Below are 24,900 nucleotides of genomic sequence, written 5' to 3' on the forward strand. Positions count from 1 at the left end.
CCGTCCTAGATATAGCCAAGAATATCAGAAAAATAGCCCATGTACCAGTCCAAAAACGGGAATGAACGTTAAAAACTGACTAGTGAGATAACGTATTTGGAATAGAATGGTGGAAGAAGTTAGGCTTCTTCCTTTTATGTGCCGCAGCAGATGTTGTATTGCACTAAATAGTTTATTTAGTTGTTGTTTGCACTGGGTGATGGGAATTCATTACTGAGTATGTTAGGTCATGTGGATGGTTTTTTCCCTCCCTCATCACATGGTGTCCCCCTCACACACCCCCCCTGTTATACACACCTGGTGGTCTGTCCCATGGGTACCACTCCCCTCGCCCCTCCCCAATACCATCCCATTGGCTGCGGTCCTCTCTCCCCGCCCCCATCCCCTTGGGTATAAAACCTTCTGTGTGAGAGTCCCATGCTCTCTTTTTCTACCTGGGCGGCCCCGTCACCAGAGTGTCTTGCCACCAAGCCAATAAACAAGATACTTGTACCCAAGTGACAAGAGCACTTCTCGTCTTTTACTTTCTTCTATGCAGTTCCGTGTGGGCTAGAGTCTGAGCTAGCTGGATTTGGACTCATATAAGGCCAGGAAAACCACGGATTACTGCAAGCAGGTTTGATATTTCTTCCTTGCTTGATCCCATTTTATTCAGCTAATCACCAGCGTAGTCCAAGGCATGCAAGTGGTAACAATGCCTATGGACCCAAAATTGGCTACATCTGGAATGGCACAAAACATCATGGTGTTAAAGAAACAAAATAATATAGAAGACCCCTTTAAAGAAGCAAAATTGAGTTGTGAAAAAAATGAGCGAATAATAGAGTTTGGAAAACAAGAATTGTTGATCAAGCCAAATTATTTATAAAAAAGAAGAGGGGGCGTTGTTATAAATACATATTATAATATTGGCTTTTCACAAATATTGAAATGGATGCTATATGTATAATGTCAAAATAACTTTGCTATAAAGATATAGTTTTCATTTCTGCTGTTAGCTAAACTTAGACATAGTAGTGAAATAGCTGATATAGTTATGCTTGTGGTAATTGAACTGCCTGCTTGGTTGGAATAACATCCAATGAACATATGATGAAGACTCCTGCTACTGACATGCCAACTATCAGCACCTATACCATCTGTAGAAAGCATGGACCAAAGCCCAAGCTGGAGGTGATAGCAAGAACGGACTAAAACCACAGCCAAGAAATGTGCGTGCTCTAAAAAGGTGGACCCAAGGAGGAGCCATGCTAAACAGTTCTTGGAACATGTAAACTAGTTTGAGGAAAAGTTTAAATAAACATAATTGTTTATGATTATGCAATAGGCTGATGCAATAGAAAAGATAAAATAAATAGAGAGTGTGCTCTTGGCTAAATACCAAACACCCAACTGTTAAACTTTGCTTTATTTTTATATCTTATTGTCCTTTAGTAAACTTTTAAGTTTTACCAGGAGAGTGAACCTCATTTTTCACACCAACATCTCAGCACAAGCTGTATTTGGGTCTCCTAATGGGGTTGTAGGAACCACTGACTTGTAAGGTATTAGAGCAGGACAGACTCCCTTCTGGGGGCTCTTATCTCTTTGCCTCTACATTTTTACCAACATTTGTTTATCCATCAGTTCCTGAGGGATACCATTTTCCAATCCCTCCCTCCACGGGTGGCTTCTTAAGAGTTTGCTTCCTTGGTCCTGCTCTTTGAATCAAGAAGGTTTCCCCTCAGCTCTGCTGTCCAGAGAGCAGTCTGATTTTTCACTTCATTTCCAATAAATCCCACCTGTCTTCCATAAGTTACCAACTCCTCTCCTATTTCCCCCTGTTACGAATGGAGTGAGAGTTTAGACAAATCCTGTCTTTGACTCAGATTTCTGGCAGTAACTCCCTTTGAGGCAGCCTGCCCCCCAAATGGTTATCACTCCCAAGTTCTTAAGAATGGCCTGTTAGGTCTGTTGCAAAATGAATTATTTACTGAATAGACACAAGATTAACAGACAGAAGACTTTAAACAGACTACTTACTACACAGGATAAAACAAAAAGAACTACTAGTAGATAAAAAAATACCGTGCATGATAGAAGGTACCTATTTTACAGCTAGCAATGAAATAGTATAGATTATGAGTTAATGTGACTTACCACCTAATTGATGATGGAGTACACATAAAGTCTTTTCCTTCAATTTCAGAAAAGTAACCGTGAAATTTGCATCCAAACATCAGGGAGAAGTCCTACACAATTCCAGGGTGTATGTAGGAGACTTCTGCCTCTGAAAGTTTGTGTAGCTTTTATAGTTTGTAAAGTGAAGTGTCTGTCAGTCAGAAATTCCAGCTTATCTCCCAACATCTTGTTCTCAAAGCAAGCTGTTCCTTGTCAGTGGGGATGTTTACTGGATCCCACCTCTCTGGTGTCAGAGATAACTCCTTCACCAGAGGTTTATGGACTGGGTTAATTCATCCATTCATGTGAAGGGGGAGAATGCCTGGAATGATCGTACCAGTTGATGGACAACAGATAAGCTCTTCTGTGTTAGGGGGAATGTCCTGCCACACCCCCCAACATAAGATCAGGTCCCCTTTGTGGTTCCACTGTATGAGCAGCTTGTGCAATTGGTTGATCTAAAGCTTTAATGAGTGTCCTGGTTACAAAAGGAGAATGCCAATGGGTGCAACCAAACTGTGTGTTCTATTCCCCTCAACATCATTTCTGACCAACTGTTAATGATGGGACGTTTGCAGTAGCTGCTCAGTGCACACCTGACTTCTCAGGATACAAGCTGGATGTTAAATTAGATAAGGAAGAAGAGGCAAACCCTGATAGTCAGGGTGGTGTTTCTTTTTCTTCACACCAATGACTCAGCTGTGATAAGTCCCCTCTGGGAAAATATCAGCACAGTCCCACCCATCCTGAGGGCGTGATCTCTGCTAATGGGCCATAATGGACTCAATGGCACCAGCATAATGGGCAGCTGCAATAGCTTAGACCATCAAGAACTCCCAAAAATATCCTATGACTCATAAGATTACATCATTACATTGTGAAACTCCCCACCCTGGGAGAGGTACTGAGCATTCCTCCCTGAGCCTAAGTATATATAATTGGGGGCTTGGGACACCATCTTCACCACTCAACATATCTAGAGGAAGACCAGAACTTCCACAAGACCACCGCTTTCAACTGCATCCATCAGTTCAACAGGACTGCAACCGCCACGCTGACCAACAGGGTGCTAGGTTATACTCTGACTTTATGGGTTTAAGCCAGTTTTCTGTGCATCATTGCATTTATTGTAATCTTTTTTATTAAATCGGAACTCTGATCAGAAATCTCTCCAAAGGTAATTGAGCAGGGTTCATTTCTGTCATCGTTTGAGCCTGGCACAATGCCAGTGCCCCCACGAGATCACCTCCTTCCCTGGCACCCACTGTGAGATGTGATCAGAGACAGAGCAAAGCAGGCTCCAACTTAAGGTTAAAGGGGAAAAAACTTTTATTAACCTAAAACTACAAAGGAAGACACACAAAACACATAGAACATAAGATGAAAACCTTCCAAATTCTTCCTCCTCCCCCCACCAAATTCCCAATTCCATTGCCACCCTTTAGATAACCAATTCTCAGTTCCTCGAGAAGAGAGGAGTCCCTCTTGCATCACATTCCTTCCATGTCCAGTGCTCTCACCACTGCACATGAATCAGAGCTGCTTCTAGGGTTTTTCACTTTAAGGATACTTTGTCCAGTTCCAAAGAGAGCACAGTCCCTCTCCTTTTGGGACACCTGTCCCCCCCACATTTCACCCCCTGGGGCCGAGGGGTCTCTTGAACAGAGATCATCTTCTTCTTCCTCTTCTTCGCAGATGGAGGGCACCACCACCACCCTCCTCACCCGTCGTCTCTGTTCACACACCTCCACATCACTGCACTCTCCTGGCTCTGAGCCATCGCATCCCCCTAGAATGCAGTCTCTGTGTCACAGGAACACCCGTGGTTTTGCTGTGGCTATACAAGAAAAGTCCAGCCAAAGGCCACTCCATCATCTCCTCCCACCTAGAATTCTTCTCAACATCTTCTCAGTCTGATCAACTTCAGGAGGAATTTGCATTTGCAAGGTTCCCATCTTCCTCAGAGGGGTTAAAAGTCCCAGGCTCTCTGCCGGTTTACTTCATCAACTCCCACACTTGGCTGCCCTGCTGGGCACCCCCCACCCCTTGTCCTTCACGCCGGGCCACTATCACAGGCACCGGCTCTGTCTCTCTCTCCCTCTCTCCGGGGGGGGGGGGGGGGGAATGGAGGATGGCTGCCCGAAGCCCTTGCAATGTTCTCCTCCACCCTTGGGCCCAGGCCTGGCCTACCTCTCTCCGGCCGCATGGCTCCCCTCCCCCCCCAGCCCAGCTCTGGCTGGCAGGGGGTTCTGCTCAGTCTCAAGCCGGAACTCAAAGAGGAAGTTCCCCTGGGAGATCACAGCTTTTAACCCCCTGTGTTCTCAGAGGCGAATCCATGCCCTCAGTGGACAAACCAGGTGCCAATATTAAATCTGAACACGGATTGGCTTGCCCACACTATCACAAAAAACTTCATTTCCTCTTAAACCACGACAATTTCTCCCACCAGTTTACTTTCAAGCCAAAACAACAAGTCAGGCAGACCTTTAATGAGGGGATTCTTCTTATCTGGGTTAGCGAGCAACAACATGGGGGGGAGGGGGCATCTGACAGGTTACTAGCTGCCTATTGTGTATTAATTGGAGGCAACCAGCCTTCTGCACACTTTCAGTGAGTTTACCCAATGTTGGAGTGGGGATAGAGATGGGTTCTCCCCTCTTAGACAGGTCTCCCACCCAATATGCTGCCTTTTGAGTGAGAGACCAAGGCTCTCTGCTACCTGCATTTTTAAAAATATACCAGGGCCTGAAAAGTCGTGGAACTCCTCCTCCAAAAGCCTCATCCTTGAAATAAACAGGGTAGGAGATCTTTCTCCTTTTTAATGCCTTCATTAAAAGTGATCAGCTCAGGATGGGGGGGTTAATAGGTCTGCAGTTCCCTGCAGCCACTCCCAGGAGTCACTCAGAGGAGGAGGGAAGTGCAGCTCTGTCCCCTAGGGGGCAGAGCCGGAAGTCCCGTCGTCATGAGGGCAATGGGGGGTATACCCCAGGTTCGGTTTGGTTCACCGGTCCAGGGGTCCTAGGTCCGACTGACTTCTTTTTTACCGGGGCGAGGGGTGACCAAGGTTTTCAGCGTTTCTGCCGGCTTTGGACCTTGCCCCTGCTGTCCAAACACTAAACACTACTTTGACCTCTCAATTCTGTTTTGGCTCGTTTTTTGGGGTTTTTTTTCCGGGATTTGGTGGGGGTCCCGTCCCGTTGCAGTCTGGGTTGAGACTATATTTGCATGTCTCCTGAGATCTCCCTTCCCACCGTCGGGGGGGGGGGTGGGGGGGGGGGGGGGGTGTCATCCTCTTGGCAGCAGGCAAGGGTGGTACTGAAAGATGAATTCTCCACAATAGAGGGTTAATGACTTGATACTCAACAGGTGATTACAACATTTAGCTAACAAAAGAATTCTCCTGGCCAGTGATCAGTTCCCAGCTTAAATTTTAACTCTGCAACCCTTTTTTAAAAAAATGGGTAACTCTTTTTTACTCATAACAATCCTACCGTCACCTGTGAGCAAAATTCTCCAAACATACTCCATTTCAGTTCGTTTTGCATGTTTACTATATTTTTCTTGCAGGTTAGCCAGCTCCACGGTGCTGTGACTGTTCAGTTGTTACAGTGGGCTCTGCCTCCTTGTTAAAAACGGGACCAGACTTCCGGTACTAAAAGTGATTTCAGCATTTATTGTAAGAAAAAGAAAGGCCTGAAGCATGGGAGCCCGCAGGCCGAACAGGAGCATTCCCATCGAGGATGCTGCAGCAGTGGCGCTGGGTCTTCTTCAGCAGCTATGTCCCCGATGTTCCAGGTGGAGATGCACAGATTCAGTGGGTCAGATGCCCTTTTTATCATGTTTTTTATCCCTTTGGATTGGTTTCTTTTTTGATCCTTCATTTGCATGAAGGTTTGAGGCACTTGATTGGCCCATTACAGTTCTGTCCAGGTTGGCTCATTTTGCTTGGGGGGGGTGGTGGTGGGGGTGGTGGTGCACTTTACTTAGGTGTAATATGGTACATTGAGTACCGTAATTCTTATAACTACCCATTTTAACCCCTTTTACCATAACCAAACTAACAGTACATGCTTAACAATCTATCAACTCTTTTACAACAGTTTCTAACCTATTTGTAACATCCTCATCTTCCCCTTGGTATACAAATTCAGTCTTTACAACCTAAAGCAGCTTTTTAACAGCTGAAACACTCTCTAATGTCAGCTCCAGCACTGAGACTGCCAGACTTAACTAAACCCTTTGAACTTTTTGCACATGAGAGACTGAATATGGCTCTGGGTGTACTAGCACAGTGCCTGATATTATATATAAAAATAGGAAAAAAATTATATGTTTATATTTACACATAATACATGTAAATATATAGACTGACTCTAAATATGCATTTAGTTTTATCCATGCCCATAGAGCCATCTAGAAGGAGAGAGGACTTCTGAACGCTCAAGGTAATCAAATGAAACATACTGAACAAATACTTACCGTCTTACAGAACATTAAAAAACCTGCAGAAGTAGCTATCATGCATTGTAGAGGTCAGCAAAAAAGGAAAACCACTCCAGAATTAGGAAATGGCTTTGCTGATAAAGCAACAAGAGGGATTGCAAAAAAAAGTGTTCTCACAATAATTCCACAAAAAGAGATTGATTTGTCAGAGTTAAGCCCAAATCTGACCAAGCAGACCACAAACTAATTGCTTCTTAAAGCTGAGATCACAGAAAGTGAATAAGCTGTTACACCAGCAAATCAGGTGGTAGTCCCACTCCTGATCCTTCAGGAGCTAGCTCAGAGAGAACATGAAAACACACATTTCAGGGTTAAAAATCTTCTGAAACATCTAAAAAAGGTAATAATAAGAAATAGAATAACTGATATTATACAATCAGTAGCGAGCAAATATGAAATCTGCTGTAAAAAGAACCCTGACATGAGAAAAAGAGTTGCATTAAGAGTAACAAAACCAGGAGAATTTCCTAAAGATTACTGACAAATAGATTTTGTGGAGTTACCATGCAAAGAGGGATACTGGTACATACCAGTACCAGCATTAGTTGACACCTTAAGTAGATAACCATAAGCTTACGTGTCACACTAACACAGCCAAGAAAGAGGTGAAAATTTTTCTCAGTTATATACTTCCAAGGTACAGGGTTCCATTGGGGATGTCATCAGATAGGGGAGCACACTTTGTTGCAACAGTGGTTAAGGAAGTTAGCTGGATTTGGGGAATTTCTTAGGATCTACATGCACCTTATAAACCCCAAGCAAGTAGTAAAGTTGAATGCATGAACAGGACTCTCAAAACACAAATTAGCAAAATTTGTCAAGAAATATCCATGACATGGGTTCAGTTCTTGTGTATAGCTTTACTGAGAATCTGCATACAACCAAGACAAAGGGATAACATCAGTCCCTATGAAATACTGTATGTCAGACCATATCAGATTCCACATATTCCAGGTGAAATTCACATGAAGGGGAAACTTGATTTGCAGAAGTATCTAATAGCTTTAGGTTCCCCATTACAGAAGCTCCAGAATTGCATCATATTATCCAAACCCATAAGACTAGACAGACCTACACATCCCTTCCAACCTAAAGACTGGGTCTATGTTAAGTCGTGGGACAGTGATCGTCTACAAGCTAAGTAGAGAGGACCATTCCAAGTTCTGCTAACCACCCTCACCAAAGTCAAAGTCACTAGGAAAGTACTCTGGGTTCACTACTACAGAGTTAAGAAAGCTTCTCCTGAAACAACTGTAAAAACAGAGACTGATGAGGATGAAAACCTGTTTTAAATGGTTCCCCTTCTGTGGCCAAAGAATTGTTCACAATAATCATTATTCTTCTTTGCATGATACCCGACTGTGCAAAGCATTACAGTTGTTAGATGTTTATTTCTGTTTATTATTGTTTATTATTAAATATTTATCTCTTATTAGACATTTAGTGTTAGATATTTGCTTTTATTAAATATTTATCCAGTATTATATGTTTATTTACAATTAGATATTTATCTGTTATTAGATGTTTATTATTAGATGTTTATAATAAATGTTATTTATAGCTGTTATATATTTATCTGTTACTAAATACCTATTATTAGTAAATATTTCAAATAGAAACTTGGTAAGGTAAAGGCCTTGTCAAGCCTCTAAGGGGGGAAATGATGCCTCAGGTTTTAGCTTTTATATTTTTCAGATTCTGTACTGCTTTAGTGTGTGGTTCTGAGCTTCATATTAGGGAATAGTAAGCTCTCTTCGCAGAGTAAGTAGAAAAAACAATTCCTTTTCTAGCTGGGGACCAAGGACAAAGGATCCAAATTTCAGGCCCAAGAGTGTAAACAACAGCAGAATGAAGAGAGAAAAACAAGAAGGATGGGACTTCATAAGCTAAAGCTGTAATTGAACAATGAACCCCAATATGCAAATGGACCAAAACTTATAAAAGTGTCAGACCCCGTGACCGGTCATCCATTTTGTGACCATTTTGGGTTCATCTTGGGTGTAGCCCTGGATGGGCTCTTGTACTGCCCAAGGTGTATCCATTGAGGCCTTCTAATAAATACCTACTTTATTCTTTACCTCAGTCTAGTCTCTGTTCTAGGTCAGCCTTCACAAGGCATCAGGAGCATGAGGTAAGGTGGGGGGATGGTTGTCCTTACAAAGTAAAACTCCTCCTCTGGAGAGTGGAGGGAGGTGACATCAGGATTAAGAAGATCCACCTCTTTATTGAGGCTATAAAACCCCACCTCATTCTCCAGCTCTCCAGCCATGTGGGCAATTCACAATTCTAATTCACTCTCCTTGGAAAGACTCAGCCGGTTTCTCAGGTTCACAGTAACCCTCCTTTCAGCATTCTGTATATTCGCCATACTTGGGCAGTGATCTCTGACTTCAGGCTAGTTCTTAATGTTTTAGTTAGCTCAGTCAATGCGGCAATCACCTCTGTCCTGTTGCTTGGTAGCTGTGCTTCTCTTTCTGGGCAGCCATTAACGGCACCTTCAGCAATGCACAAACCAAAGCTTTCCTTTTACAAAGTTTTTTTGTTTTATTTTCTGTTGGCAAATCTTTTATTTTCTCTGCAAACAACTGAAGATTGTGCCAATTCCTCACAGCCCACATCTCTCTGCTTGGGTCTGGACAATCTTTATAAACTTTTAGCAATTCTATAAGTGGAGAGAAATTCAGGTCAGATTTTACTTGGGATTCCATGACCTTTCTGCTGGAGAATATCAGTTTTGACCAAAAATTAATTTCTCCTTTAATCTGCAATGAGCAGTTTTATCCAAATAAAATACCTCTTGGTCACCCCAAGAGTACTTTGCTCAACTGTGCCAATTAAAATGTAAGGCCACAAAACTCACTCGATGAGACACTTAAAATGCCTTATCATGTTTCATGTACTCTGAGTTAGATACAGAGGAGAAATAGAGACAAGATATTCTCAAGAAGTCAAAACTAAGCAACCCCTTACTGGCAACTTCAGAAAATCAAAGAATGTTGGCAAAAGATTTAGAGCAGCATACAAGGAACATATAGCACTTCTCAATGCATTAACTTAGCTCATTTAATGTGGTAGTCTGCTATTTTACAGTTTGTTCTTCTGTAGTAGGTTTTAAATATTCCTTGTTATAACTTTGTAATGGTTCATTCCATGTACCCCATTTGGCTTCCCTGATGGTTCAGTCCTGAGTTGTTTACCCCAAGATTTTCCCGCCAAGTGCATGTCAATCCCCCTGTCTATCAAAGATAGCACAGCCTTTTGTTCTGGAGTGTTCCCTGCCTCGAAGCAAGATTGGATTGCAAGGTTTGCTCCTTCCCCTTGTTGGCTTCTATTGGATAGCCCTTACCCTGCACTCCTTCCCTAATGCCATCCTATTGGTAAAAAGTTGTGTCCTCCCCTTATTCCCTCCCCTCCTTAAAAAGCAGTTTTTTGCCCTCAGTTATTGTCACTTGTCCCTGACTCCTCTGGGTAAATAAACCTTCATTAGAACTCAAACAAGTGATCCCTCTCGATTCCTTCACCTCAGTCCCTCATATTGGGTTGCTGCTGTGTCACCTGTGCCACAGCCGTCTGCTGCAGGGAGCTGTGAGCCCCTGTACGCACGGCCACCTGGGAAGGTCTCCGTAGAGATCCGTGGATGGCCTCTCTTGTGACTGTCCATCGGTCTCAGGGAGTGAGCTGGCTGGAGAACATATTCCCTGCAACCTCAGCTGCACAGTTACAATTTAACTTAATAAATTCTAAGTCCACCCAATTTTAAATTACTCAAAATTCTACGAAGAAAGAATTAAAATAAGAAGAAAGAGAAAAAGAGAAAAGAACAAACACAACTGCCAGTCCTGGTTCCAGTGGTGTTCGGCTGATAGAAATTCCAAGAGGACATAGGGTCAAGACGTGCTTCCCTCAAGTCTTATTTAAGTACTCTTTTGCTTTTCCTGGGCCCTTCCACCACATGGGACTTCTGGTCATCTGGACACTTAGGAGCTGGGCTAGGGACTCCAGAGGTGGGGCCTGTAGCATTGCCTTCAGTGTACCAGTGATTGGAGATCACTGCAGGGCTGGGATATGGGCCAGGGGGAAAGGCATGCAGGGAGGGTATCACCTCCCCAGAGCAAGGCCCGAGCTCTCATTTCCCCACACACAGGCACCTGAAATGTTTCAAGCAAGCAATCCATACAGTCTCTCTCAGTATGTGATAGACAGACTGCCCACCCTTGGGCCCTTGTCGCTATCGGACACGAAAGAACCAGACGCACACCTTTGCTCCGAGGTGAAGAGCAAAAGAGAAAGTTTATTTTCTGACCCCAATATTTATAGTTTTCCAAAAGTGACAGTGGATTGGAGGGTGACAGTGCCACCTCTCCAATGCCACTGGACAAACTACCAGTCCATCAAGTTTCTCCTCCTCCATAAAGGAATGCAAAACAATGTGTTATCTACAGAAAGTGTGTGAGAAAGTTCTCCACAAGGAGGTAAACATCAGAAGGCTTAGAAAATATTAGAAAATCAGGGCGACAGGCCCTTTATCCACAACCATCTGGAATCTATTGGTCAGGCCCAGGTAAGCAGCATGCTTCTTGCCAACAATCATTACATGCCCAAGAAGCTGGAGAAGGAAGTACAAACCCATAAATAAGTCAAATAAAAAAACAAAGGAACACACAAAGAGCAGAGAGTGCAGGAAGGGAAGAAACAAGAGCAGAGAATCACCCAGAGAAAGCAGCTAGCCAATTCCCAGTGTAAGAAATGATGCTCACTTTTAAAACTTTAAAAGTTTATTAAATCTTAACAAAATACAAAAAAAAAGACTGAATAAGGAGAAAGAGCAGCACTGGGAGCATGGAACTGCCACATGCTCGACACAAAATGGCTGCTTCACATTTTATACTCCTGGTGTTGCATCAGGTAACCCTAGCCCCTCACAAAGTCTGTCAGTCAACTCTTCTTTGCCATCTATTGGGGGAGACTACCTTCTTGCAACTTGATTGGAGGTCCGGTGTTGCCATGCTGCACCTCCTAGTAACAAGCCTGCCCTCCCCCCAAATACCAAAGCTGTCCAGTGACAACAATACAAGGGGGAGGGGAAAGAGGACTATGGGGAGACCATAACACAATAACATAACTATACATCAATAAAACTTCTCTTAACATACACATAATATTCATCCCTTAATTGCGAGAGCCAATCATCTTATTACTCATCTATAACACCAGCAATTCAATCATTGTGCATTAAATTACTGTCCATCTGACTGCTTGCAACTGATGCTTTCTAGGCAAAGTTGCAAAGATTAATTATGTATAGAATAGGGGGGGAAAGAGCCAGGCCTTTTTTTCAAGCTAGACAGCAACAGACTACAAAACAGCCACAGAAGCTGTGCAAAGAATCTAGCACCTCTCAACTAGCTTTGCCCTTACTCACCCCCAGCCACAACACTGCATTTTGCACCAGAAGTACACACCCAGGAATGAGCACTGCTTTATATCACTGCTTTTAGTCAAAAAGCTCAATTCCATTGCCAGTTAGAGGCAAAAGGTTATAGTGCCACAAATGCAAAGTAGCCTACTATGCCCTGTCAAGAGGGAAAGGGAGGGATGAGAAAGTCTAGTAAATCAGAAACTATCTACAGGTACAGTTTAGTGTACAGAAAGCTCCAAAAGTACTTCCGGATTCACCATAATCTCCTGCTTCAGACAATCTGTGAAAAACGCCAATCACTTGTTTTAAAATTTTAGAAGTTTAATAGTAATAAAATGGTTATAAAAATAGTAATAAAAATTAGAGCAATAAGAATTTGGACAATCAGAGTTAGGACAATAAAAAGCAAAGAATTACGGATGTCCGAATGCTTCCTGGGCATTAAGCCCCCAAAAAGCATGTTCGCTAACAAAGGATTAACGCTTAAAAGCAATAGCCTGTTGCATATTCATATATCTCATACATGATGGAAACATTCCTTTCAAACTAGGGATTTTTCTGTTTATTGTCAACTTCCCCCCCTTCATCTTGTTGGCTCCTTGGAGTCTGGAAGGAGGTGGAAGGAGTCTGGTTTTTCTCAATAAGGAGGCAATAATTCTTCTCTTGGTGATTTTGGTGTCTTGTTGCTGTTATCTCTGTGCGAAGAATTTCTTGATTATCTTATCCATTTCTTGAGCTAGTTAGAAAAAGTATCTTACATTGCATAGTTTCTATTTTAATATTATGTTATATCCTATAACTATATTTAACACGCTACTTAAAAAGGATTAATACAGTACTACAAAATAACTTTCCAATATAACACATGTAGTATTCAATTTAATATTTGTGAAGAGCCAATCATATAATATGCATTTTTCACACAACCCAAAAATTGGCTCCTTAGGCATGACTAGGAGAAGCATCCCAGCTTGGGTTTAAAGATCATGAAACACAGGGCACTGGAGGAAGAGCAAACAGTTGAAACATAACTGGCTTTGAGGTAATGTTATGCAAATCAACCTGTCCCACTGAACTACAGAAGCAGATTACCAGATACCCTAAACACAAGCCAGAACATTGATTTTTATTGCATGATAGTAATGATTTCTATACCCAAAATGCAACATATTTACAACCCCCCCCAGAAGTGGTGTTTGATCTGCAAGACAATGGGGGAGACAGGCCACGACTAGCAAACTTCAGTATGTTTTAGTTCAGGTTGAGTGTTTTCTAAGCAGTTTTTCTATTGGATGTGGTCCATGCAGAGGCAGGAGACAAATGGCTTAGATGAATCAGCAGAGAGTTTAGTGAAGTGGGAGAGCAGCGGCCATTCACTTTCCACGGGACAGGGAGCTCAAGTATTGAATAAACGCATAATGAGAAGAAGCCTGCAAGTGCATTAGGGTGAGTCTGTCTTCTATATTATTTGCAAACCCTACCTTCAAAAGCAGAAGACATCTGTACTGGGTCTGACTGAGATAAGGTTCATTTTCCCTTAGCAGCCCTCAGAGTGCTGTGCTTTGCATTGGTAGCTAGAAGGGTGTTGATAACACACCAGTGTTTCGGCTACTGCTGAGCAGTGCTGTCTCTCTAACATACCCCCTCCCCCCTCCCCCCCATCAATGGGCTGGGGTTGGGCAAGATCTTGGGAAGAGACACAACCAGGCCATCTCATCCAAATTAACTGTTGGAAATCATACCAAGTTTAAATTTTTTTATATAACTTTAGTCAGTGGTTTTGTTTGCCTTTGCCCAGAGGGAAAGGAAGTGAAGTTTCTTTTCAAAGGACTGTTTCATCACTGAGGCCTAATGACCTTAACATCTCAGCAGATTTGGAATAGCACAGAAGATACACAAAAGATAATGACCATTAATGAACATGAACTCCAAACATCACCCCTGGCATGGTCAGAGACACCTGGTCTGGGAAAAATTAGATGAGAGACTAAAGAATGATACGCTAATTTGTAGGCGAGACTGGGGGTAGCACGGTCGGGACGCACGGAGACAAGAGATCTCTGAAGCCAAGTCGTGGAACTTGCGGTTTATTGCAAAGGGCGCGGGTACAGGGCCCTGCTGGGAGCTGCCAGCTGCAGCTCGGAGCAGGCCTGAGAGAAGAGAGAGGATGAGAGGGTAATAACGTAGAAGGCAAGAGCTAAGAGCATAGAAAAGTAAGAGCAAGAGAGCAAGAGTAAGAGTAAGGGCACAAGAGCAAAAGCAAGAGCAAGAGAACAAGAGCAAAAGCAAGAGAACAGAGTTCCCGTTACAATACAATAAATCATCTTCTGTGTTGAATATTCTGATTCTCACTAACCAATCTAGTACAACATACAAATCCTGTAGCATTTACATACAGCCTATAAGAATCACTATATTACCATATTGTGCTACATTTTAAACCCTAAAAACTACTCTTCAGACCCCTTCTGCCAAGCTGGCAGGGTCTGCTCTGACCCTTAGACCTGCCTGCTTGCAGAGGGTATTGTTTCATCAAGAGGGGATTACATTCAGCCGGCCACACCATTGTTTTCCCGTTGCTCAGTAACTAAGGGATGTCAAAGCTTGCTTTCATTTCAATCTTGCTTATAGTTTCTATATTCTCAAAATCTTTTGCCAGGCAATCATATTTTTAAGGCTCTCCTGTTTCATCTTCCCCAACACTAATTAACATAAAAGGTTAAGGGATCAATAACCAACAGGAAACCAAATACTAAGAACTGTGTAACTTGGGACTAATGGACATTGAACCAAAAAGTTTCTCAGGGTTTTGACTGCATAAGTATGTGAAAAATCTAGTAAAATTAATGTGTGATGGATGAATTTTCTGTGTACAACTGATTTGCAGAAGCAAACAAACTCCACAACTTTTGTGAAAGTTGTAAAGCCGGTATGTTTATTACAGCGCTGGACGCATGTGGGGATCAGTCCCCTTAAAAGGACATGCGTACCTCTGAGAACTCCAGATCCTTTTTTATCTCCCTTTCTAATGCATATGCATGCAATTTCACAATAGGTTCATTCATATTCATCTTACCGATTTCGTGTTGCACTTGCAGCTAGTTACCTTTACAGCTAGTTTTTACAGAAAATACAGAAAGAACTCCTGGGTCACCCTGCTCTGTCTCCTGCAGTCACTCCATCTGTTTCAAAGTTCAAAGGGCCTCCTCGCTTATCTCTGTCCTTCAGATGAAGCAGCTTATTCGAGCATAGTTTTTTGGCAAGAACAGGCAGTCAGACCAAACAGCTATGTTTGCAAGCTACAGACTTAATTCAAAGATGTACATTTCGCCTAAATCTGAAATGGATTTCTACTCTGGAAAATTTTCACTCTGTCTCAGGGACAAAATATAATCAGAAGCCCTTAATAAAATAAGCCCCAAGAAGAAGAATTTAAATTTTTGTTGAACATGGGAATTAAAAACAAACAACTTGTGTTTATAGAATTGAAAGGGGATATGGGAAGAGTCAAAATACCATGCAAGTAGTGGGTACAGAAGGAGAAGGGTTTAAAGCATTAATTCATAATGTTGACCCTAGAGATTAAGTACTGATCAAATCATAGAAAGACCAGCTTCCAACTCCTTAGTGGGGAAGTCCTTTTCAGGTACTGCTAACCACTGAATCGGCTGTGCAACTCTCAAGCAGAGATGGAGAGGTAACCAAAGAAACACCAAGAAGTCTGGAGAAAAAAAATAGAGTCAAGTTTTCACCAGCCAGCTTGAAGACTGTTTTAAGTAACACTTTGGGTGGGGAGTTTGAACTGTACTTGTTATTGATATAATTGTCCTGTTTTAATGCATAGAGATTGCAAGTATCTGTTGAGGGGAGGTACCCAAAGAACCATAAGAGGTGCTGGGGTAGTTTGCTTAAGAAGACAAGAAATACAGGGCAAGACCAGGTTGGCCCCTGTGTTCACCACCGAGAAGATTCCATAGCCCTACTGCGGACAGCAATCCCATAGGATTACTGGGGCAAAAAAGGCCTTACTGGACTTCTATAATTCCTCAGCTGTCTTTTCCCTTCAACACCCAATGCAGGTACAATTAATAACAGGGATTAGAGGGCAAGACTGAGTTGGCCTCTGTACTCGCCACCAAGATACACCTGCTATGGGTAGCAACCTGTCTTAGGTTGGAAATGGGGGTGTGTATTCTTTTTCTATCTGATAGGGCAGTTATCTTCTGTTAATTGGGCAGTTTACTTTATCTCTTCCACAAACCAATCCTCCCTCTGGGGAGATACCTTCTGCTAATGGGCCATTGAGTCTCACTGCATGACTGATAAAATTGCATCATCCCATTGTGAGCAGCTCTGCCCAGAGGGAGGAGTCAAGCATTCCTAACTGGATATAATCAGAGATATGGAAGACCACAGTCAGTCGTTTCCACTGAATTCCCAGAGGAGCAGCTGTCTTCTCCTCTGGATTCCTGTGGATGTGACAGTGTGGTCAGAGAGTGAGAAAACAAGATTCGTTTTCTCACAGTGGACTTGTGAGACCTTTCAGGTAGTTGTAGAGAAACAATGAAAACTTGTTATTATAAACAACCTGCTGGTGGTGTTTTGCTTCTCTGTTTCCTGTTCTTCTCAAGGATTGTTTATGAGAAAAGTGTTTTTGTTAATTAGCCAATCAAGTGGAATGTGTCAGAGCAGTCTATAAAAGAGAAGAGTTTTCATATTAAAGCGGCTTCCTGCAAACCAGCCTTCTGGTGAATCTGTGTCATTTCTTACTCAACGACGACATCTGGTGACGACCAACATGTATTACATGGATCGGGCCCCCGTGGGTCCTGGGACAGACGGAGACACATGGGACCTCTGCTGGGACCCCTGCCAGACCTCTGCGGGGACCCCGCAGCGCCCACGCAGTCTGCCCGTGTTCGGACACCCGCTGTTTCCCTGGAGAGGTAATGACATTTCCCTGTGCCCTTCTGAAAGGGGCTGGGTCCACGGTTTTGCCCTGGTAGCTTAGACCAGCGGGCAGGGACAAATCCCCCAGCACAACAGGCAGTCCGTGTTTTGCTGGGGTCGGGTGCCAGTGTTTCCACGATGGGAAGCAACGCTTCTAAAGAAGACACTGTTCTTTCCGTGTGGAGGGACCTGATTTCCCTTAGGGGACTCTGTGTCGGATGATTCGCTTTGTGATTTATTAGCATGGGCCAAGTCTCATGATTTCCTGGTGGATCTGGTCACTGCCTTTAGTCCAATCTTGTGGGAGGCATTGGGCCACTGGCTCGCTGATTAGATTTTTGGAGGGGACTTCACTGTGCCTCAACTTATGCCTGTGTGGAAACTTCTGTTCTGTGCCATCCCGGCCCTGGACAGTGCATTAGAGAGAGGGAGTTTGGAAGGCGGGGATGGTACTGGCACCTCAGGGGGAAGGTTGTCAGACCAGCCGGCTGCCAGTTTCTCTCTGACTCCAAGCAGGAAGTGTGGGGACTCTCCGTGGAACCCATCTCTCGTCTGGACATTGTGTTCTGCCAGCAAGCCCTGGTCCCAACATCTTTGGGAGGTCACCGTCTCCTCTTTCTACAACATCAACGCTGCCGAGAGCGATAGCCACATGTCTGCCATGCCTGAGAGACGGCGCTTCCTGGCCTGCGCCTCTTTCAACCCGTCGGTCCCCGGTGGGTTGGTTCTCCCCTCTCCTGTGAAGAGCGGCTGGGGGGTCACGGCAGCGATCAGCCCTGCCCTTCCCCCCCTGCACACCGGGGACCGATTTTCTCACGGCCAGCAGGAGCCTCAGTTCCCGGCTCAAGATCCCCCCCTGCATCGCGGGTGAGGGCGGAGTCAGCTCCGCTGTTGGTGGTCGCCACGACAACACTGGCCACTCCGTCAACTCCCTTGTCGTCAGTCATGGAGCTTACACTGCTGTGCCAGCCATGCCCATCATCAGTGCCTGTCAGCAAGTGCCCGCTCCAGCCAACGTCACACCCCCAGCTGGTTTCCCCCTCCTTTTCCATGGTGCTTGCGCAGACAACAGTGACTGTGACCACCACTGCAATACCATCTCTCTGAACGGTAAATCACACAGTGGGGGCTGTGTCTCCTTACATTCCCCCGCCTTGGGTTGCTGAGCAACTGCTTCCTCCTCCTTCCAGCGGGGTGGCTGGCTTGGTTGACTTAATGTCTTTTACACCTTCACCAGTGCAGCCCACAGCAGTGGTGGTAATGCTGCCGGTCGAGGCTGCGCCGCCCACCGCCATGCCTCCAGCCGCGCCATCTGCAGCTGGGCCCCTGGCCACGGCACAGCCAATGGCCAGCCCCCCTGCGTCTGAGCTTGTAAGTAGCCCTACAGCCTCGCAGCCTAGGGTTGGTGTCTTGAGTCCGGAACCTTTGGCCAACCCACCACCCCCTGCTACCCACTGGCTGCCTTCCCCATCCCTGGATGAGGACGGCGTCATCGGCGGCAGCCAATGGTGAGTCCCCTGGTGGGGGCGTGCCCTGGTGGTAGACCGCCAGCACCGACAAGTGGAATCATTGTCCGTGCATAACCTCTGGACTTTGCCTCCCTGTCGGGTGACCGCACACCCCAAGAATCCTTGCAGCTTTTGGGACACAGTTAAGACGCGAGCTGTAGAAGCTGGGAATGGGGATCCATGGCACAGGGCGGGTAGGCCACGGTGTACAGCTGACACTACACTTACTCCAGGGGAAGGAGCCACAGGTGTCGGTCAGATAGCTTGTCCGGCATCAGTGGGGGGGATACAGATGGTTCAGGAGGACTATGTTCTGCCACAAGGTGAGCTGCAAGCTCTTCCTGTGTTTAAAGCTGTCCCAAATTTAGGACACGCTGACAAGCATGATGTGATTGCCTGGCGGGTGATCCAGGATCTGCGAGACCAGGCTGCGAAACATGGCCTTGGCTCTGTGCAAGTCATGCAGGCTCTCAGAGTGATAAACTCGGACCAGCTTGCGCCATTTGATATTAGACATATTGCTGAGGCACTGTTCCAGCCTGTGCAATATGCGGGTTTTTTTTGAAGTACTGGACACAGGCTGCTGCAAAGGTAGCAGCAAGCAACAGGCTTCTGCCTCAGGGTGACCCTAGGTATGGCGTGGGGGTAGACTCTCTCCTTGGAGAGCATGCCTTTTCCAATCCTGATTTTCAGGCGACCTGGGATTCTGCTGTTCTTGAGCAGTGTCAAAGGGTAGGATTTAATGCTTTGTTGAAGACTATTGAGACAGCCTCCCTCAGGCCACAATTTACAATGATAATTCAAGAAGCAGGTGAGCCTTTTTTGCCATTTGCCAAAAGGCTTGCTGCTGCCCTGGAGAAACAGGTTGAGGATGATGCCTTAAGGGAGACTTTATGCAAGCTCTTAGCCCGGTTCAACTCAAACAGTGAGTGCCAGAAGATCATAGATGCGGAATGTGGAATGTGTTGGAACAGTCTATAAAAGAGAAGAGTTTTCATATTAAAGTGGCTTCATGCAAACCAGCCTTCTGGTGAGTCTGTGTCATTTCTTATTCAAGAACGACAGATTCCCAGAGGAAGACCAGGCCCATCTACACCACCACTGGACCTTCAGAGGAAAACTCCACCCTTCTACAGGATCACTGCTTCAACAAAATCAGAAATGTTACTCCTGGAAGATGGCAGGCACCATTCAATCAGACTGCTACCAACACCCTGACCTACAGGGTGTGAGGTCATCTTCTGACTCTGTCAGTACGTTTTTTTTGTTTGTACTATTACATTTGTATTTTTAGTTTTCCTAGTAAAGAACTGTTATTCCTATTCCCATATCTTTACCTGAGAGCCTTTTAATTTCCAAATTATAATAATTCGGAGCCAGGGGGTTTACATTTTCAATTTCAAGGGAGGCTCCTGCCTTCCTTAGCATACACTTGTCTTTTCAAACAAAGACACAACCCCATAGGCATGGTAAATGGGGGTAAAAAGCCATACCAGACCTCTGTGATCCCTTTTTTTGTCAGCCCAAGCAATTCATCAATAAGTGTGCCTAAGGAAAACCTGAGATTTTTTCCTGTTCACACTGTCCTCACCCACATCAACAGATGCTAGTATGACTCATTCAAAAACATTTTATTTTGAGAAGTAGGAAAAAATTATTAGAATTGAAAAGAGTTAATTGTTTGAGCCAAATGACTTATAGAAAAGGTAAAGGGGGGGTTGTTATAGATGAGTAAGGAGATGGTTGGCTCACAATTAAGGGGTGAACATTATATGTATGTTAAGAGAAGTTTTGTAGATGTTTAGTTATGTTACTGTAATATGCCCTCCCCCTTACATTGTTATCATGGGATGGCCTTGGTTCGGGGCATTTGGGGAGGGTTGGCTTGTTACTATACTAAGACCTGACCTCCAATCAAGATGTAAGAAAGTGATTTCCACCACTGGACGGCAAGTAAAGAGTCGACTGACAAGACTTCAAGGATGCTAGATGTATAAAAGGCGGAGCATCCGTTTTGAAGGGGAGCATGTGGCTGATAGTCATGGGGACTCCCAGTGCTGTAATTTTTCCTTATTTAGTCCTTTTGTTATATTTTTTGTTAAGGTTTAATAAACCTTTGAAATTTTAAAAGTGAGCAGTTGTTTCTCACATACATGAAAAGGGAAAAATAGTGCTTAGTAGGTGTGAAACTTCTGTTAGTGTGTTGTTTGTTCTGTTCTGTTTTATATATTTTTTTTTTCTAGTAAAGAACTGTTGTTCCTCTTCCTACATTTTTGCCTGGAAGCCCCATAAATTTCAAAGTTATAATAATTTATAGGGAGGGGTCTTCTTTTCCATTCCAGGATGGTTCCCACCTTCCCTGGCAGACATTTGTCTTTTAAACCAAGACATTAATTGACATTCAATGTTGGGCTCGAGAGGAAAGGGTGAAAAGAGAATAACAGTTCTCAGGTGACCCATTTGTGTATTGGATATACAAACCTCATTAGGTATAACCATGTGGTCCAGTTTAACCTAGTTCAGTCGGCAGATGATCATGTTAATGCTTTTTCCATTTGCAGATCACTATCTAAACATGGGCCCTACAACTAAGGTCATTGTGACTGTTATCACGTTTGTAGAATGGGTCAATTGGGTGGGGAATTCAGTGTTTGTAAACCTCTTTTGGAATGTGTGCACATGGCTATATAACTATCACAGCCTAAATTCCTATCCTTGAAGGTTCACTAATAATGGTACCTATTCTGGGGGAGGAATGCAGGGGATGTTTTCTCCCAACCCTTTACCCACTTCTTCAGGTCTACCACAACAGATTTGAAGGGTTTAAATTCTCTCTGGATGCTAAAGATACCACACTCTTGCTGGTGTTTTTGCTAAATTTATTCAATGCAGTACATTTAGCATTTAGAGACAGGGTGAGGTTGCCCTCAGTAGCTACCCCAAGATCTACCCCAGAGACTAGGAATGTGATACAGAAACCTGCCGCAGAGGCCAGGGACACTGCCCAACAGCACTACCTGTAGTCCGAGGGAAAGGTAGATAGCGTAGCAGGTAGAACAGATGTTATAACCATTCCAGCTCCAGCCAAACCACAAGGGCAGCCACAGCCAGCAGTAGTCGCCCCTGTGCAAAGGACAAAGTATAAAGCCAAACTGGTATGTCTGGTTAATGATGATGAGGTACCAGGGCCCTTAAACCAGCAAAGGAACCAGAGCCCAAAATCATTATTGAGTCCTTGTTGTTTGACAAACTCTGCAGTCTGTGGAAAGATATTACATGATGTGCGGGCAAGGCAATTTTGGCCTGGTTGATTCAAATTTGGGACCTTACAGGTAAAGGCATGCAACTTGATGGAAACGAAACAAGGTTTTTGGGACCCTTAGCCCAGGATGTGGCTATTGAGCAAGCATTCATGAGGGAGTCAGGACCTCTTTCTCTCTGGGAGCAGCTTCTAACAAGTATAAGAGAGAGGTTTGTTTACAGAGGCAGCTTGCAGGAGCACCATCATAAAAAGCCCTGGAAGACCATGGAGGAAGGGATCCAACACCTGAGAGAAATGGCACTGTTGAAGGTACTTTTTGGAAGAGATGGGCAACCCAATATTGACCCTGCCAAGGTCAGGTGCATATCACAAATGTGGTGGAGCCTTGAACACCAGGGGCCATCTGAATACTCCAGTTTCATGGCAAAAATGCATTTCCAGGACAACTGAGAGACAGTGGGCTCTGTAGCAAGCAAATTCAGGATGTATGACAGCATGGTCCATGGGTCCAATACAGACCCATATCTCTGCTGTAGAGACATGGGTTGAGAGTCTCAAGGATGACTGGAAAAAACTCAAAGAGAATATTTGGGAGGAGATTTGGGAGGGGATTAGGGAGAACAGTTTCCATGTGGCACCAGTGCAAACCAGAGCCCCTGAGGTCAGAGCCAGACTACCTCAGCTAGAGAGAGTGGATACACCCCAAGAACCTACTCGTGGTACTTCCTACTTGACCGTGGAGAAGATATGAGACAGTGGGACAGGAAACCTACCTGTGTCCTAGCAGCCCAAGTACAAGAACCGAAGGGAAAAGGAAAAGGGAAGTTGGGGAGAATGAGTGCGGTACCAGTTCCCTGTGGGCAAGGATCTGACCCATTGCAAGGTGCCTCCCATATCTATTCACAAGACCAGTGTTAGAGGGGCCCTGTCTCTAGCCAGGTAGAGGCACCAGTGGATGACTGTGTCTACTGGACTGTGTGGATCTGATGGCCTGGCATGTCAGACCCACAAGAATAAAAGGCTTTGGTTGATGCTGCCATGCAATACATGCTAATGCCATCAGGATATGAGGGGCTGGAAACAGTCTCCATTTCTGAGGTGACAGGGGGACCCCAAGAACTGATAGTGCTAGAAGCTGAAGTAAGCCTGACCAGGAAAGACTAGCAGAAATACCCCATTGTAAAAGGCCCAGATGCCCTATGAATCCTGGGAATCTGATTACCTCAGAAAAGGATACTTCAAAGACCCAAAGCAACATCAATGGGCTTTTGTAATTGCTGCTGTGGAGACAGAAGGAATTATGCAGCTGAACACCTTGCCTGGACTGTCAGGAAATCCTTCTGCATTAAGACTCTTAAAGGCAGAAGAAGAGTGTAGTGGTTTTGGTTCACCAATTTGAGATTTTGCCAATTTTGAGATTTCCTGGGTGGTGCACCAATGAGTGTGGTGGGTTTCAGTGCTGGCCAATCACCAGTGCACTCACTTCCGGCTGTGAGGTAGGATTAGGAGAAAGGCAAAGCAGGCTCAAAACTTTAAAAGGGTATAAAGAAAAATTTATTAACAGAAACTAAAAGAAAGAGTAATAAAAATCAAAACAAAACCTTCAGAAAACTTTTCCTCCCCCCACAACTTTTTCTTCCCACTGACAATGTAAAGAAACATAACCTAAAATTTCAGTCAGTTTACCACCTCTAGAAGTCTTTCTTCAGTTCACTTAGGGAGACAGGTCCCTCATGTTTATGTTTTAGAGACTTCTCCTAGAGAAAACAGTTCTCTCGTGGCTCTCTTCACAAATAGCAGCTGCCCAGGGAAATCTGCCATTGTGAAGTCCCTCCCATTTTCCACAAGGTTTTCCCACAGCTGTGTTTATGGGCCATGTCAACTTATGGAGTACAGTTTTAAAGATGAGCTGTTCAAAGACAAAGGTTCTCATTATCTATCTCTAAAATCATCTTCATCTCTGGGAACAGAGGTCTTCTTCTCCCCCTGGGGGCACAGGATCTTCTCTCTCTCTCTCTGTTCAAACTTCTCATAGATTACAGCTACTTTAAACATCTACTTACTTTAGCATGGAGGCCTTTGCTCAATAGCTACAATTTAACACTTTCATCCCCCATACCTTTATGCGTTATAGGTAAAAAGGGTCTTTTCTCCATAGCTTACAAGAGGATTTCAGCCCCAAGATTAAGGCATCTCCTCATCCCTCCCATCTGGGACTTGACTTCCTCTTCACTGATCTCGATGTCTTCATGTTGTTCCTTTACACACTTGCATCTTGTTCCTTTCTCTCACTTGAGAGAGGATTGAAGCACTGAAAGGGTTAACATGTCACCTGAGGCCTGAAAATGGTCACCTGACCTGCGGGTAGCTTGTGGCAGGAGCTGTGGCTAGGGCTGTCTCAGGATCGGCTGCATGGGTGGTCTTTGGTTTTTTCTGCATCCCATTCCAGCCGCAGGGCCACTCTGCGTGGCTGCAGGGCTGCCTCTGGTCTCAGCTGCGATGGGGGGAGGGGACCTGACGTCAAGATCTTAACAGCTGTGGCCTGGCTCTGCTTTGGCCAGGGCTCCACAGCCTCCCCCGCCTTCCTGCCTGGCAGCTGCTGGGGGCCCAGCCCCGCCAGGACAAAGCCCGACGGGCTCCCCGGAAAGGGGCCTGGCCCTGCGTCACTCCCTCTCTTGCCCGGCAGCCAATGGGGGCGTTGGCAGGCATCCTGGGAAAGGGGCCCGGCCCCAAGGCAGTGCCGCCCGGCCCGGCCTGACTGAGACCAGGGCCGATGTTATGAACAAGAAAAGGGTTACCCATTTTTTTTTCCAAAAGTTGTAGAATTACAAGTTTAACCAGTTCTGGCCGAGGAGTGCTTTTGTTAGCTGCTTGTCGAATCACCTGTTAAGTATCGGGTCGTTAGCCATCTATGGTTGAGAATTCACTCTATTGTATCAGCATCACCCTGCTTGTGGCCAGGTGGGAGGATGGCATCCCCCAGACAACCAGGAGTTGATATGCAGATAAGTTTAGAGCCAAAATGCAATGGGGCAAGCCCCCATTCCAAACACAATTAATAAACCCCTAAACCAGCGAGCCAATATGGAATTCAGAGA

At 44.7% G+C, this 24,900-nt stretch overlaps 2 long non-coding RNA genes across 2 annotated transcripts in view; one reads left to right on the forward strand and one right to left on the reverse strand.

Annotated features, from left to right (window-relative positions):
• Nucleotides 1–3,465: 3,465 nt before the first annotated feature.
• Nucleotides 3,466–24,900, reverse strand: part of LOC127060993 (uncharacterized) — a 33,682-nt gene continuing 12,247 nt past the window's right edge. Inside the window, exon 2 of the long non-coding RNA XR_007780357.1 lies at nt 3,466–3,776. This is a non-coding gene — a long non-coding RNA (uncharacterized LOC127060993). The remainder of the gene's footprint in view (nt 3,777–24,900) is intronic.
• On the forward strand, nt 5,661–8,740 carry LOC127061001 (uncharacterized). The gene is made up of 3 exons (XR_007780369.1): nt 5,661–5,978; nt 6,550–6,605; nt 8,454–8,740. It is a non-coding gene; the product is annotated as an uncharacterized LOC127061001 (long non-coding RNA).

This window comes from Serinus canaria, chromosome W (genome assembly GCF_022539315.1).
Source record: "Serinus canaria isolate serCan28SL12 chromosome W, serCan2020, whole genome shotgun sequence".
NCBI lineage: Eukaryota > Metazoa > Chordata > Aves > Passeriformes > Fringillidae > Serinus > Serinus canaria.